At 37.6% G+C, this 17,230-nt stretch overlaps 1 protein-coding gene across 6 annotated transcripts in view; it reads right to left on the reverse strand.

The window, feature by feature from the left end:
- Positions 1-8,536, reverse strand: part of atp2b1a (ATPase plasma membrane Ca2+ transporting 1a) — a 39,728-nt gene extending 31,192 nt beyond the window's left edge. The window contains exon 1 of one of the 6 annotated variants that reach the window (XM_059511124.1): positions 8,361-8,535. The gene's annotated coding sequence lies outside the window, so the exon portion shown is untranslated. Of the gene's footprint in view, positions 1-7,395; positions 7,469-8,354 lie in introns of those variants that run through there. The other 5 variants (XM_059511128.1, XM_059511126.1, XM_059511125.1 and 2 more) reach the window with 5 other exon arrangements.
- Positions 8,537-17,230: the final 8,694 nt, after the last annotated feature.

Consider the following 17,230-nt stretch of genomic DNA (forward strand, 5'->3'; position numbering starts at 1 on the left):
TAACAAAATTCAAACAATAAATACAGTTTTGGTGCTCTTTAAGGGGCCGTTGCCATATCACGCCTAAAAACGCGTGGAAAACGCTAGGCGCGCCGCTTTCATTATGAGCACGCACGCATACCGCACGCCTACATTTGGAATAACGAACTTGAGCGCGCAAAAGACGGGACATGTGAACGGCCCCTAATGCAGCAGGCGCGATCGCGAGTAGTGCCTCAGTTCAAGCAGCACGTGAACCTATCATACCTTACTCTTTACTACTAGAGTACATAATGAGCATGAATTAACATCAAACGGTAGGCTATTTTATAAGAGATTCTACAGTACAACACTTTCAAACTGCGGAAAACGTGTAAAGCTTGTAAACATTGCAACGTAATATTAACCTCAGTAACCTTTCGGAGTCCATAAGCTCATCAGTCAGCTGCCATTTAAATATGAATCCAAAATAGTAAACATTTCTATCATTGGTACCATTTAAAAAATAATAATTTTTAAATTCAATTGATTAGATATATGTTTTGATTGTTAAAAATGTGTTAAACAATTAAAGCAATTTAGAAAATTTACAGCTAAAAACACAGAACTTGGTGAAAAATACAAACTGATTTCATAGGGCCCTAATTATACCTTCTGCTATGTTATACCTTCTGCTATGTTAGATGAGCACAGTGGGAACAGTATTACATTCAAACAGCTACATACTTAAAAGCATGATCCTTTCTTGTTCTCACCAGGACCTAAAACAGCATATCTAAAGAAGTGATTTTCAAAAGCGGGAACCTTTAATTTGATTGTTACGATTGCCAAGCACAGTACACAACTAGACATTAGCTCCGACCCCTGCCTCCATGTCTGACACTGCACATTGAATCAGGGATGACTATAACCATTATACATGATGGGATAATGGGCACGAGGAGGCTTAAGAACTTATATTTGCTTAACTTATTGAATGTCACTTTGTGAATGGATTTGTGCATGACTGACATGACTAAAGGTTCCGTTTCTGTCCAATCACAATCGGTTTTACATTCAGTCATTTAGCAAACGCTTTTATCCGAAGCGACAAATGAGGACAATGGAAGCAATCAAAATCAACAAAAGAGCAATGATATACAAGTGGTATAAGTCTCAGTTAGCTTAACATAGTACACATAGCAAGGGCTTTTAAAAAACATAATAAATAAACAAGAAAACAGATAAAATTGGAAAAATAATAGTGTAAGCTAGTGTTAGAGGTGGGGTTTTTTTTGTTGATTTTGTTAGTTGTATAATAAATGAAACCAGGTCCAATTCCCTCAAATTCAGGGTCTTAATGTGGGGACACATTTCAAGTGAGAGCGATCTTTTTTTTTTTTTTTGCATTAATATTTGTCCATATGACAGTGATCTGATATTCTATTTGTTGTATTTCTGTTGTAGGTCCCACTTTATATTAGGTGGCCTTAACTATGTACTTACGTAAAAAATTAAGTACAATGTACTTATTGTGTTCATGTTGTATTGTAAAACACTTTTGCTGCTATTGAGGTGGGATAGGGGTAAGGTTAGGGAGAGGGTTGGAGGTATGGGTAAGTTTAAGGGTGGGTTAAGGTGTAAAGTATGGGTCAACAGTGTAATTACAGAAATTAAATACAGATGTAATTACATGTAGTTTTTTTTAAATATAAGTACAATGTAAAAACCATGTATGTACACAATAAGTACATTGTACTAAATTATTAATTAAAATGTAAGTACATAGTAGTTAAGGGCACTTAATGTAAAGTGGGTCCCTGTTGTATTTTTGCATAAAACTGAAGAATATTCGGTACATCCTATACTGTATTCTAAAATTATCTGATATTAACTTTTGCATGAATTTTATTGAAAAGAGCTTAGGCTCATGTAAGCAGAAGTTTTTCTTGCCTCATGGGTTTACATTGTCTTAACAAGCAAACCAACTCAACATTAATTTTCAGATATGTCTGTGTAACAGAGGTACCATCCTAGTACTTTTGTGCACGCATGAACGTCATGTAGGGTGACCATATTTTAGTTTTCCAAAAAGAGGACAGTGGGTGTGGGCGGGACGGGGGACTGGGGTGTGCTTATTTGGAGGTTAAAGTAGTGCCCAAAGTAGTGCAATGACCATATGCCAAATATCAAAACTGAAAGTGTCATTTCCATACCTAAAATACATATTTTACAGTCACTGTTATGGATATTGATCATAAACAGCTAAAAAGCTCCCTAAAAGTGGCCCTCCTTCACAAAACTTAACATCTAGCACAGTTTTATCATAGGCAGAATGCACAATGTTTCAAGACAGGCATTTTAGTAAAAATGCAATTAAGCAACATTTCAAAATTTAACCCACGGGGAAAAAAATCATCCCATTAACATTAACGGAGAAAAAAAGCGGACTTGGCAAACCTGCATTCAACACGAGCTGCAGGAGAGAGAGAGATGGCTGATTCAAAAGAGATTTAAATACTCAACATATTGAAAGCGGGAAAATTATGCAATATTAGAATGTTTGCAGGGAGCGGGCGGGATTGGACCCAAAAGTCACGGGAGCGGGCAATAATGACAATTCAGCAAAAGCTGAATTCCTGACTTTCTGGGCGATTCAGAAATTTTTTTAGTTCCAAAAAGACGACATGACGTTAAAGTGACCATATTTCTTCTTTTTCCTGGACATGGCAACGGACAACACAAAATACCTCACACACGAAACACTTAACGGAAAGCGTAAATGTGCGTATCTAATGAAAAATCAAGCAAGCTTCTATGCACTGGCCACGAATTGTTGGCAAAATAATACATTAGCGGACCAGAGGGAATAATATGGACTTTTTTTCAGAAAACTTCTTGCACAAAATAAATTCAAGCACTTTCAAGGACCTGCATCAATGTATGTTTATTTTCAAAAACTTTCCAGGGCCTTGAAAAAAAAAAAAACTTTTTTAAAAGAATTATTTTTTTAAAGAATAGAATTAGAATAGTGAGTGCTAAAGTTAGAGGGTCAAATAAAGATGGAAGAGATGTGTTTTTAGCCGATTCTTGAAGATGGCTAAGGACTCAGCTGCTGGGATAGAGTTGGGCTGGTCATTCTTTTATTCTTATATACGAAATTTAAAAATTCTTAAAAGTAACTTTGTGCTTCTTTGGGATGACACAAATTAAGCGATGTTCACTTGCAGAACACAAGCTTCTAGAGGGCACACAAGTCTGAAGTAATTAATGTAGGTAAAGGGGTGCCGAGTCAGTGGTAGTTTTGTAGGCAAACATCAATGCCTTGAATTTTATAAGTTTTATATTTAGATGCACACTTTTTAAAGACAGCACCTGTAAGCCACAGTCAAACAGTACTGCTCACACACTCCTTTGCAGTGAATTAGGATTTCACTGTTTTTACAGAGCATCAAATGAAATGCATCAAATCAAATAATAAATCTGAATGCAAATCGAATTTTAATGAGAACAGAGCCTGAACAGCAATCCTTCATCTAATTGGAGGTGGTAATTTACCCCAGTCATTTGAGGTCAGAGAAAATAACTATGTGTACACTGTTCTTATTTACAAAACTCATTTAGATTGCAAACAGAAAATGCATTTGCCCCTAAGATGTCCATTTTATCTCTCTCATCGACGACTAATTAAAGCATCAAGCATGATGCTATGCAGTAATTAAATTGCAACATTATTCAAATGCACTTAATAGCAAAGCACTCTAATTTTAGCTGTTTATAATAGTTTATAAGGGATTGAATGTCACCTCAGATTAATGTGACACCAAAGCAGTGGCCTCCTACATAAACAATACTAGAGAGAGGGGCTAAGTTACCATCTTTCCATTCCAGTCAGCATGGAAAACATTCACATTTACTTAATTAAAATAATATAACATTACAGTAGGGCTGGATGATTAATCGAAAAGTAAATCGAAACCGAAATTCAAAACCTCTAACCGACTTAATTTTCCCATGTCGGTTATTTCGTTTTTTTTTAATCCTGTTAATACTTCCCCCTTAAAAGCATACTAGCGCGTGTGTAGCCACATGACTCTGCTCTCCAGTCAGTGGCATAAAAGCAAAACACGGAGGTGAACGCCGGTTCAACACATACTGATGGCGCGCGAGCGGTGAGCCTTGAGTCTTCACTAAACTTTGTCAGTTGTATTTGTTTTATGGTTTGTACATTCAAGCGATTAGACGGTCGGATGTGTATTATTATTTCGAGCTCCCATGTTCGCACAGCTGCATTGTGGCACGAACACTCATATAAACAGCTGTGAAGATCGCGCGCACAGAGGAACGCAAAAACTAGTTGTCAGCGCTGTTCTGTGATTTATTACTAAAGTAGCTTAGAATCTCCAAACTTATTATAGCATATTTTTCTACTTTTGAAGAAACTAGGCTATTTACAACCCACAGCTTCACAATAATATAGAGACAGTATGACTAATTCACACACGCCATCACTCGTACTGGTACTGTGCTAATTTATCTTTATCTGATCTTTATTGATCTCTTAAACCAAGCAATAATCTATAAAAAAATGTTACGAACACATAAAATAACTGCTGATAGTGAGCTATGATGTCAGATCGCGCTTTCAATAGGAAAAAATATCCCACCTTTACTAGTCGATCTCAACCGTCTGGCTGAGGCCAGTCTAAAAAGACGCTCAGGACAGTTGACAGAACGCTGCTGCATGTCAACGCGAAAGCGCATCATTTTCACGTGTTATTAAGCCTTGCCACTTGCCAAATTTAACCACTCAAAAAACTTTAAAGCATTCAAACAAGACGCGAAAAAGCTGAACCGAGCAGCTGGTTACTCGCGCGCTGTGCTCGGTGCGCATGCAGAGAGAGAGCCACGTCTCACAGACAGTTACACTGAACTGAGCTCTCCTTTGCGGAATTGCTAATGCAACCTTTACACACCACAGACTGAACACAATTAAACATTGCTTGGTAATTGGCCAACAAAGTATTGACTGTTGTCTGAAGTTTTGTTTGATAGAAAGATATGTAATGGATTACAATCAAAGTTATCTGAAATTATCAAGATGAATTTGTTCTGACCGTTTAACTCTGAGTTCTTGTCATATTTTATTACCATTTTCTAAACTATAACAAATAAACTGATAATGTGAGAAATGTTGAAGGTGTCTGAATAAATTTTGGTTTGACTGTATGTTTAATTTTTACAGTGCTATTTTACATTTAATTATTCGGTTTCTGTACCTGGACACTTACAAACATGAAAAAACTTAAACACTGTGTAAATAGCACAAATAAATAAACAGAACGAACATACAAATTAAACACTTTCAAACAGGGCCCACTGCACAACCTGTACCGGGGCCCTGCTAACCCCAGCTATGGCCCTGCTTACAGTACAAACCTTGTCAGTGAACTATGAGGGCAAAAAAACAAAACAGAAACAAAATAATCATTTATTAATCATAATCGAGGTAAAATGTTCAACTAATCGAGGTTTTGATTTTAGGCCATAATCGTCCAGCCCTACATTACAGCTTGGTACTACATGCTCTGCACCAAAGCATGTACACTTTGTTTGACCAAACCAGAGTTAAAACATTACTGGAGGTACAGCCATTGTCCATGATAAAATAATTTGGGTTTACAGTGTAAAATTTAAACAAAACATATGCTAAAGACCAACAACAACAAAAATCTCACATGGTGATATGCATCTTACAAAATAAGTGCATTTTGCATTATATTAAATAATATTAATAAATATAAACCTTAATTGAATTATTTAAATTTAGAATTTGTCATTTAGCTTAACTTCTTGTATCAGAATAACTAAGGAAATAAATATTCAAAATTATATAGATGAGACTTTTACAAAATTCCTAAACTCTGAACAAATTAAATTGAAAAAGAAAAATATAAAAAATGAGCCTAATTCAAAATAAATAAAAACCCATCTCAATCAACAATACAAAAAAAAAAAAAAACAACAACATGGAATATATAACAATATAAGCATGACAAGACTAATCAATTGTCATTTGAATGCAATCCTCTTCTTACAATGCCTATAAATAATTCTCCAAATATTTTATTGCATACTAATATCTAGGTCAAAACATTTTATAAAAATCAACAGATATACAACTAGGCCATGCCTGTGCGTATAACAGTCCAAAGGCCTCTGAAGCTCACTTGTGCCAAAGGTTAGTTTATTTAATGTTGGGGTAAATCATTAAAAAAAATTACTTGGGTAAAATCACATTTCCATCCTGTAATAAGAAAACACTTGTCTCTTTTAACAGCAGGTACAATGACCATGATTTTGTACTGTATTTACTCCAAATTTGTCTTTGAGAGATTTTCTCAGGAATGATTTTTGCAATGACAACATATGTTCCCTTACAAAGACATTTAAATCTCAATAAACCCTTTAAATCTCAATAAACCCTGAGTCTACACCTGTCAAAGGTCAGTGTACATCTAAAGCAATCTGTGAAGATCAAAAAAGTGAACTTACAAATACACCCTTAATAATTTATTTAAATAAAGCTGAATATACACTGTAGACTCAAGGTCAAATTCAGCATTGCTGTCATACAGCGAGGTATTATCAGGAGCTATAAAAGCTTTAGCAAAAGAAGCAACAGGGCAGCGAATGATGTACTCCAAGGAGTAACAGACCTGACACTCTATTTAAACGCACACCGGGGCTGATCTAGGAATTCTAGGTGCTATATTCAATGTCAACACATTAGGCAGGCAGTAGATAAAATAAGTCCGCCGATTAGGTTGGGTACATTGTGTTTTGCACATCTGCTCCTTCAAGTACGATGAAGGCAAATTTGACGTGTCGCACAGCGCTTGATCCAGTCCCCATGCCGAGTCACACATGACAGGAGGAATTAGGACGCTATACTACAACTGTTGACACGAACGCGCCAAGCTTAAAGAGACAGTTCACCCAAAATGAAATAAAATCATTTAGTCATCATTATGTTGTTACAAACCGTACTTTCTTTGCAAAACGTCGACGCTACGGAAGGCAGTCAGTAACGTAACGTTAACTTACAATAAAAGTGAATGGCGGTTGTGGCTATCACTCTTGACTAACATCTCTTAACAAGAAAGTGACGCAGGTTTGGAACAACATAGTGGTGAGTAAACGATGACAAAAGTGGCATTTTTAAGCGCTTTGAACGCCGTCTGAACTATTGTAGTAAAATACGCATCGAAATGCGATAAGTGAACAAGCAGGTAATGGGGTCGAAAAGCAAGTTGACAGCTGAAGCGTCCTCACGCTTGGCTTTAGCCTGCTAGCGGTCTCAACCCAAATACTCCTGTCATAAAGGGTGTAACGTTACTGTTTAGTCTTGATAATGACAACAGATCAACATCTTACCTTACCCGAAACTGAAGCGGTCTCCAAATTTCCAACGCGACTCAAACACACACTTTAGGTAAAACCTTAAAAAGGGGGATTTGAGTCGCAATAGGCAGGTGTGGGCTAATGTCACAAGTCACCGACAGTTAAACTGACAAGAGACGGTCGTTTAATGGAACAAGTTAGCTCGTTTGACAGCATTTCATAAGAACGAACGGTCAATAAACGCCAAAATGTTCATGTACGATAATAAACTCTCTTCGAGTCAGAGAAAATCATATAGACAGTGCGTTAGTTTCACTAGAGTTTACGCTCTTATCGCAAAAACCAAACTAATGACAGTCTACGGATCTGTAACGGTCACAGCGCGAGCCTTCTATTCGGCGGCTTTCAAAAAATGTACGGCAGTTAAAATAACATTAGGGTCACCCTGTCCGGAATAACGTCAACAACCACACACATTTATATATTTTAAATGATGTTTAACCTCCAAGCCACAATTTATTATTTTATTAAATCATTAGTTTATTATAAAAATAATGTTATTTTATTAGTAGTATTTCTAAAATATTCACTGTCGCGCGATCGTAGATGTAACGTAGAAACGCGGCGTGCGCACACATTTCACAAGCTTCATATGTCAAAAGCAACTTTCCAGCGTGCGCTACACATCATCCCTGCATCTCGACACGGTGCGATACATTAAAACCCCATTGATTAACCACACATCCCCTTCCCTGCTGTGACAATAGGCAGGTGTGGGTTAAAAATGTACAGCAGCCTGGTTGCCTTCTTTCCCCTTTCTCTGCCTGCTACCAACTAGCAGGAGTTGCCTAGCCAATTTGGCTAGCTGATAATAACGCAAGCTAACGGACAACGCGGTGAATGTAGACAATCAGTTTAGAGAAAGCAAAAAAAATGGTGCATTTGAAACGTGGCAGTAACACGAGCAAGCATGCGAGAAATGGTGAAATTACACTCACAATGCTCTCCGAACAGCGCCTCAGCGATCCCCCTCACTCCCTCGGTCTCCCTCAGACTCACTCTGCCGTCTATCGAGCTCTTCCAATCTGCAGAGAAATCCCTCCCACAGCCGCGCGTCGCTTGAGACATGTGATGCGCGTCAGGAGGACGGACGCTGACATGCAGGAGGATCCTGATTGGCTGAGACGAGATGTCAATCACGCTAGGCGCACCTTCTGCACAGCGTCCGCGCGCATTAACATAATTTATAAAGATGTTTCTGAGAGCGGTTAAGTGTAAAATGACTTGTTAGGCGTCGTGGTGTATTTTAACTTAATAAATTACACGCTTCAGCGCGAGCCGGCGTTGTACGCCCCGCCCACAGTCACAGACGAGTCTTCCCCCGCGGCTAATTAAACCTGACGTCATTTTTTCCATGACGTCGCCCGTTCTATCGTCGATTCTGGCGTTGTGTTTGATTCGCAGTGTGAAGAAACCAAGTACGATCTCAGATCTGAGTCTGATTACTGCATTCTGCAGCGCTTTCCCATGAATATGAATTAAACATTTGTCAGTTGGTTAACATATAACTGTTGGTTATTTGAAACAGGTTGAGGCTCTTTTATTCATTGAAATAGATAACTAGACAGATTGTGCAAAATATTGCGCATTCCTCTGTTTTTTTCTTTTTCATGCTAATGGAGCGAACTTGCATCGCCAGCACTTCTCTCTCTGCATTTTCATCAAACTTATGTCCACTGAAGCACTTAGTTTAGCAGCCAGTCTGGTATCTTTAAAAAATGCAGTACAAGCCCAGAGCATTTCTGTTTTTGAACCTTTGTTATATGCCAAGTCCACATATCAGGGACTACCTGTACTACGATTGACAATCCTTGGTTAGATAAGAAAAACTGAAATAAAAACAAAAAATAATCCTAATATTTTAAAGAGATAATGCGCAAAAAATTCTTACATGTTAGGCCCACTGTGGTATTTATCATTTTGCATGAGACACCACAGCTTCCTTTAATCATGATATAGATGGCATATCCTGTTCTTCAAACAGGTTTACTGGAAATTATATTGAAACCAATTATTCAGAAAGACACCATGTTAAGAGAAAACTGGTTTTCTCACACGTGACATTTAAGATTTGCTGAGAAGTCACCTAGTACTGGTCGTGGTTTCTTCCTTCACACCTTCATTTTTGTTATGGTAACCACTGTTGTCATTTGTTGACTGCGGGGCATTTGAAAGATGATGCCAAAAGAAGAACCGTGTTGTGGGTTTCCCCATGAAGGCCTCAGAAGAAGCCACATCACAATCTTAATTCTGTTCATTCTTTTGATACTTTTCTACTGACATTTACAGGCATTCATTTGTGAGTTTATTCAAAGTAATTCAAATACCTATATATATAAATTTACTAAACTAAAATTAAATGACTAAATGTAAAATAGAAAAAATGCCAATGTGTGTGTACTAAATTACAATTAAATGTCAATAATACATACGTAAATGCTAAAAATACTACCACTACTACTAATACATTTATCAATTAAATATAGTAGAACTTGCCTTAGTATAGATGGTTATGATGTTATGATTCAGGTATTCAAATGAGTGCTGTGTCATCAAGGTTTTCTGATTTTGAGGAATTCTGCTGAAGATTATTCCACTATGATGAGGTTCATGCTCTCACCATCTTTGTGTTGATCCTTTATATAGCCAGAGACTCTTACCATCCAGTAGCTATAATTTTAACCCAAAGATCAAGACATCTCCTGGTTATACTATCACACAAGGACCTCTGCTCAACCTGCTGGGGAAAAACAGACAGAGTTGATGATAAACAGGCAGCAGTGTTTGTGCTGGGTGCTATTGACAAGATCCTTCCATCTAATGGGTTTTATCATTAACAAGAAGGACATCAGTCCACAAGATTGTCTTCACTGAGCAATGGGTTTTGATGAACTTTTTAAGACCATGTAATTTTAACTTGAGTTAAGCAAGGCTCAAAGGTTTGCTAATGTTCAATCAGATAGTGTAGGGAGGGGAGGTGTCAGTGAGTGCATTGATTGCTCAGCTTTAGAGCAAGCAGCTTGTAAATGTGGAGCATGTGATGCATATGTTTGCTGTAGGAATCTCTGGAGTTATCTATTAGGCCAGACCACTTTGGTTTGCACCATATTTTCATCTAAAAGTAACATATAGCCCTTGCTAAGCCACAAGAGGATGACAAACAAGTTTCCTTCCAGGCTTCCAAAACCTCTGAAGTGGAGAGGACAAGAATCCTATTTTTATTTGTTCCAGTTTCCACTTATGAGATTTTTATTTGGAGCCTCTCCCACTGGCGGCACACAGTGATGCCTGGCCCTTGAGCAGATGTCCCAGCAGCACACGGATGCGCAAGTGCAGCCACCATTTTTTACTTATTATACAGTTAATTCTACACAATTATTAAAAAAACACAATCATTATAAAAAATATAATTGCTTAGAAATATAATAAAATAAAACTAAATTTATATAAGCTATCACATGAATACTAATGTATGACCTTGCTGGACATTATGCCACACATACTTGTGATGTCAGAAGAGGGAAGTTGGTGGCAGTCTTGGTTTCTTATCGAGATCTGAGATAAGGATGTTTGCTTAACAAGCTGTTCAGAGTGAAAAACAAAGCATTCTTGGGTCAAAATTACTTCTTTGACAGGAAAAATTCCTCAGGGCAGGCAGCGAAACCGTCATGAGACTTAGCGTCACTGTTGAAACTCTGCAGAAGATGACAAAAGAGCTCCCATGGAATGTCAGCTGACTTAAATCAATGTGGAAGAAGAGGAGAGTGGAAATGGCTCATTAACAGACTAACACAAGAGGGTCCAGAACCCTATCAGTCAGGACACATGCTATTACTACTTCCTCTGGTCACCAATCTCGCTTCTCCAGCAATCTGGCTCTTACTACAGCTTTTTCCACAATGTCAGCACAGAACTTCCTTCATTCTGATGGGACACAAAAACACAGAGAAAGCAGAGAGAAAAGACAGAAGTCTGACTATATTTAGCATTATAATAATATACATACAGTGGCCTCAAAAGGTTTGTGGACGCTTAGGCCAAACTTGAAATATATACATTAAGTTGAGTAGATAATAAAATATCAAACATAATGACATACACAAATAAGCAACTTTAGAGCTTCTCTAGAGTTACTGTAACTTTTTTTTTCTGGCACTTTTAGCCATGTGTCTTAAAGTGACATTTATTTCAAAAAATTTCCCTTGGATGAAGTGTGAACATTTTCCACTAATGTTTGAGACGGGAAAGTTCCATTATGTTTCAAAAGTTAAGGCTCAGTAAGATCTGTAAAAAATAAATGAATACTGTATACAACAAGGAAACAAACTGATTAAAAGTGACAGTAAAGAAATATGCATAATGTTACAAAAGACTGCTATTGAAAAAGGCTGTTCTTTTCAACCTATTAAAAAAAAATCCAACTTTGATAATAATAATAAATGTTTCTTGAGCATCAAATCAGCATATTAGAATGATTTTATGATTTGTAGCATAAAGGAAGCATATAATGAACTGTAGCTGCTGTTTCACTGTGTTATTAAAATCTTGCAAGCTTTTTTAAGTTATATTTGCTTTAAAAAAGAATGCTTATGCTATATTTCTTTGTAAAAAATAAATAAATAAAAAGCCACTCTGTTTGACAATTTATCTAATGCAATGAAATTCTTAAGTGTCCAAGCACCTTCCGGGGCCACTGTATAATAAAATACCAGAAGACATATAACTAAAATCAAGGTTTAGTGGCAAGACACGTTATTATAATTTCAAACGATCTAAATCCTATAAACATGGGGTTCCTGCTATCAGACGCTGCTACTGCTGCAGTATGCGAAACAGGCATGGGTTTCCATTGGGGCAGGTTGTTTGGGGTTAGAGAAACTTAATGAGAAACATTCATTATACCAAACATGTCATCAGACAGCTGTAATTACAATAATTGTCTCTTCTCAGAAATACTACATGGGGGTGAATATGGGGTTTGTGTGGTGTAAGACTCCTTAATTATGTCAACAATAAACTCCCCTCACTGACAGACAGTCCTGGCTTATTTTCCATGAGAGGGTAGAAATAACATTCGCACAAAATGCATCCCGCAAAACACACATAATGCAGTCTGATGATGCGTCAGTGAGCATAACGGCAGCTAGGGCTGGGTTATGGGATATGTTAGAATATAACATTCAAAAATAAGACAGCAAGAAAGATGTTAGTCCGCTTTGGGCAGGGGCATGTTTGTGTTTCCAGTTTCCAGTGGAATTTACAGCAGGAGCTCAGAGGTGAATGGCCCAGTGGAGAAAGACTGCAGCTCTACAGTGTGTGTGTGTGTGTGTGTGTGTGAGAGAGAGAGAGAGAGAGAGAGAGAGAGAGAGAGAGAGGGATGAAACACAGACAGCGCTCTTAGTCAGCACTGGACCGGCAGCCGGGCCGGGGGGCCAAGTTTCCACTTGCAACCAATAATTCATCTCAATTGCCCAGTGTGTATGTGCATATGTGTAAGAGGACATCCCTCACTCTAAGGGCTACAGAAATGCCTCTCCCGCCCCCAACATCCTCCAATTAAGCCAAACCATTTCCATGTAAAGGTCTGACATATTTACACTCAGTGTTTGAGTGCGTTTGTGTATGTTGTGTAATGGAAGCAGAAGGCTTCTTTAAGAAGGTCAGTGAACCACCATGGACACTTACAGTGAGGGTGGAATATTCCGGGTTCAGTATAAGTTAAGTTTAGTCGACAGAATGTGCAGCTCAAAAAAAAATGTATTTCGACTCATCCCACGTTTTCAATAAAAAGAGGCTAAATCAAGTTTACAGAGAGGCACTTACAACAAGTAAATGAGGTCTATCATTGTGGAAGATGGAAGTTTAGAAAGAAAAGCTTAGTAACTGATTTTTTTATACTAAGATCATGTTATAACAATACACCTGTTTGAGTTACTCATGATTGAGTTTAAAAAAAAGTCAAATTATGTTTATTTTCTCTTTAAAGTGCGAGTTTTGTCATTTTTTAGATCAGTTCCATTCACTTAAAGTATAAGTGCCTTGCTGTAACCCAGATTTTGCCTTTGCGTAAAGGTCAGACTTTCTTTTTTTGTAATATTATGCCACAAATGACATCAATTTAAAAGATGTTTTTTTTTTTTGAGTGCCCCATTTTTTAAATTGTAACTATCAAAGATGTCCATCCAGTGCAAATTTACATAGAAAAACAATGGAAAAGCAGAGCATTGGAATACAAAAACACATTCTGTGTGAGCGGCTCCCCTGACTGCTTTTCCTCTGAATTAACAAACCTGTGCCAAATAATGCATTTATGGAAGAGTTACTATTATATACTGATATTAAAGCCTTTTGGCATGTGCTTTTGTTAAAATGGAGAGCATATAGGTTGGCAAATTAACAAATTGGTTGAAACTGATGTACTTATGTGTCATTTTCACCTTGTTTTATTAGAGCAAAGTGTCTGCCTGGCTTCAAACCATGTACCAATCAACCATTATTTGCTCCAGTGTTAAATAACTCACAACCACAAAGCAAACCCTAGACTGACCTGAGCTGGTTAATTTGGTTATGGATTGTTGAGAATTGGAACAGCTCTTATGGGAACTTGGCGCCCTTTCGTCTCACTCTCTTCCTTTACCCATGGACTATATACCTGATGTGATCCATAAGGGAGAAAAGAGGAAGAGGAAACGGGGTAATACAGAGGGCCTTCACATCCTGAACACAAACACACATGCACATGCCCCCTTGTCTGTAACAGGTGACGGTCCTGACCTACGGCCATTATATGGGAGTAGAATAAGAAATAGAAGATAAAAGTGGGTAAGATCCACTTAAATTAGACATTGCATGCAGATTTTAGATGAAAACATACATATATTGTATATACATTTATACATACATTTGGTTTCTTGTTTTGTTTCCATGTTGCCAGGTAGCCACACCCACTCTGAAATCTCATTTTTGTTCACAATTTTCAGTAAAATTTCAGCTTTCATCAATGAGGCCCGTTTATGTGACCAACTTGAACCTAGTGCGAAATCTGTGCAGAGAAATTTTTCACCTTTTAGCAAATTTCCCAATTGCATGGATTCCTATTCGAGAGACTGAATTTCGTATACATGGAAATGTGATTGCGGCTTTATAAGAGTGTTGCTGAAAAACATTTATTCTAGAGAGCGTAAATTTCTGAATCTCAACATCGTGATGCACACCTTGAAATCAATATATTTTTAGCATCCTCTGACTTACTTAACTCCAGTGTTTTGCCACCCATATAATTCACAGGCACCCAGGTCACACAATGCCTACAGCAGCATCTGTGCTGTGCTGAATGAATGAGTGAACGTGTGGTTAACCCATAAACAGAGCAGGGAGAAAGTGGAAAGTGAAGTGCAGCGCTGAAACTATACCACAACCATTTTAAGAGCTGAAATTTCCTGCCTCTGACCACGGGAACAGGAGAAGTGTCTACTAGTGGAGCAAAACGATGGCCTATATTTTGAAAAGAGAGGCGTTCTTCCCCAGTTTTGAATCTTGGTAGCATGACACAAAAGGCATATCATGGTAGCTTCTTTCCTCTTGATGTGCAACGGCTCATGGGCAAGTCAGAGTTCAGAATGAAGCAAAGGAAGGATCAATGGTTCTGCTACAAAGGAGAGAATACAGTCAACTGGAGCTTGAATAATTCCCTCTTTGAATTTACACCATAATCATGCCAACCCTCAGCATATCAGCACTCAAGAAAACAGTGTAGACCTGCATCACTGACTCAATCAAAATGTTTAGTATACATTTTTAGACCAATAAGATTTTACGGTGGGTGGAGCTACCGAGACTCTGTGGATATAAATAAATCTAATGACTGTTATAAACCTAATCATGTTTATTAAAATGTACTTTCATGTTAGCGAATATAGTTTTTTTCTTCTTCATATATTTAGCCTGCAATCTTAGGTGTATAAAGAGTTTCATTGTTTCCACTATAAATGCCCTCTTTTTCCTCGCTTTTCTATTTCTGCTTTTGTTTCCTTGTATCAGTTTCTTTATTTAAATTTGCTTTGCATACATTTACATACTTTTGAACTCTCCGTTTTATTTGTATATGATGTTCAAGTGCAGTAAATGCAGAGCGTGGGTGAGGATTTTCATCCTCAGATTGAGGTTCTATATATTTAATATATATAGTTCTATATATTTTTAGCAGTGTTTAGTAACTGATGGAAGCCGTCATATCTTTCGCCATTGAAAATGGGACTGGGAGGTTCATTACGATAACCTGATGGCTCCGAACCAGACCAAGGCTGCCAGTGGTGATTGGTAAACCTGCCACACTGTTTTTTCTGTAAATGCCCTTTTGTTTTGCATGACCAGCATGTAAGGAGAGAGAAATCACTGTCCTTTAAATGGCACAAAAGTTATATCATAAAGTTGCTAAATCTGATGGTCTCTTTCTGATAATTTTTTTAAAAATAAAATATTTATTATAAGTGCAAGAAAACTGTCTAGAATTTTAATATATTTCATGTCTAACCTGTATGCCTAAAATAAAATAAAATATTCCCATATGGTAATAAGGGTTCTTAAAATGTAAAAATATAAATAAAAGTAGATGCTTCTGAAAATACTTTAAGTATATTCGACTATGCTTCACTATGTATCCAGATGTTTCATAAGCCTAAACCCCCTGAGGGTGTAAAAGCATTGAGACAGGCCACTCTTTGTTCCGTACAGTGAAGGAAAAATATCACATCCTTGTTTGGAAAGCCACTGCCAAACCCTAAAACCAGGTTAAACATATTTCAGCGAACATGGAGAAAAGATTTTAGTTTAACATCAGAATGAAAAGATACTATGGGTCAGTTCCATTAATATCCTTTAATCAACAAGTTTTAAATTAACCAGCTTTTTTGGACCTGCTTCATTTTTTGGAAAGCAAATACCTGAGACTTCAGTTCTGTAATTCTGTTCATGTCTAAATAGTCACAAAACAGAGAGTCAAGCTTATTTTAGTTGTGCAAATGAAAAGCTTTACACTGGAAAGCTTCGAGTTATATGAATCAGCCGGTAAACTATATATTTTGGAAGCAGATGTTAACATGTCATTCAACCCAATAGCAGCGTCTATGTACATGATGAAGACAAACTGTACTCCACTGCACCAACTGACACGTTCTTCCATCACTAACCCCTAGAAGTCGTTATGTTGCCACATGGTCATGGTGAGTGTAAACGGCGCAGGGTGAAACTAGCTCCCGATGTCAGCATCTGAGCCCGGTCTGTTGATCGTCTGGCTGTGTGAAGCAGGCCAGCTGGAATCCAACAGTCATCTACATCCTCCTGTCAAACAAGAACCTCCAGCCTGTCAAACTTTGTGGAAAGATGACAAAAACTACACTCCCCAGAGCTTTCCCTAAAGAAACGGCTTGAAGAAAGGGCTAAATAAGGGTAGAAATCTTGACAAATGTTTGGAAGGAAGGTAAGTGCTGCTAATTATCTGGAGCATTTGATGTTCTTTCGGTGTTTGTTATAAAGAAGACAAACCTGTTCTTTCTCCATGTGGTGCTATCACACCTATGAGTTAATACAGTGTGCGAGAAATAAGCTACTGAGGGCACGTAAGGGCCAGGGTGGCACTGGGACACCCAGACTGAAGCCCGTCCACCCAATTTTAATTGGCAGAATATATTAATAAATAAAATTCACAAGCAGGCATAATTTGTTGTGAAAAAAGGAGGTCCGTAATAACCTGAAGTATACAGTCCCATTATTTTCAAAGGAAGATCCAAAGATCAAAGCCACTAGAAGG

Source organism: Carassius carassius, chromosome 26 (assembly GCF_963082965.1).
Source record: "Carassius carassius chromosome 26, fCarCar2.1, whole genome shotgun sequence".
Lineage (NCBI taxonomy): Eukaryota > Metazoa > Chordata > Actinopteri > Cypriniformes > Cyprinidae > Carassius > Carassius carassius.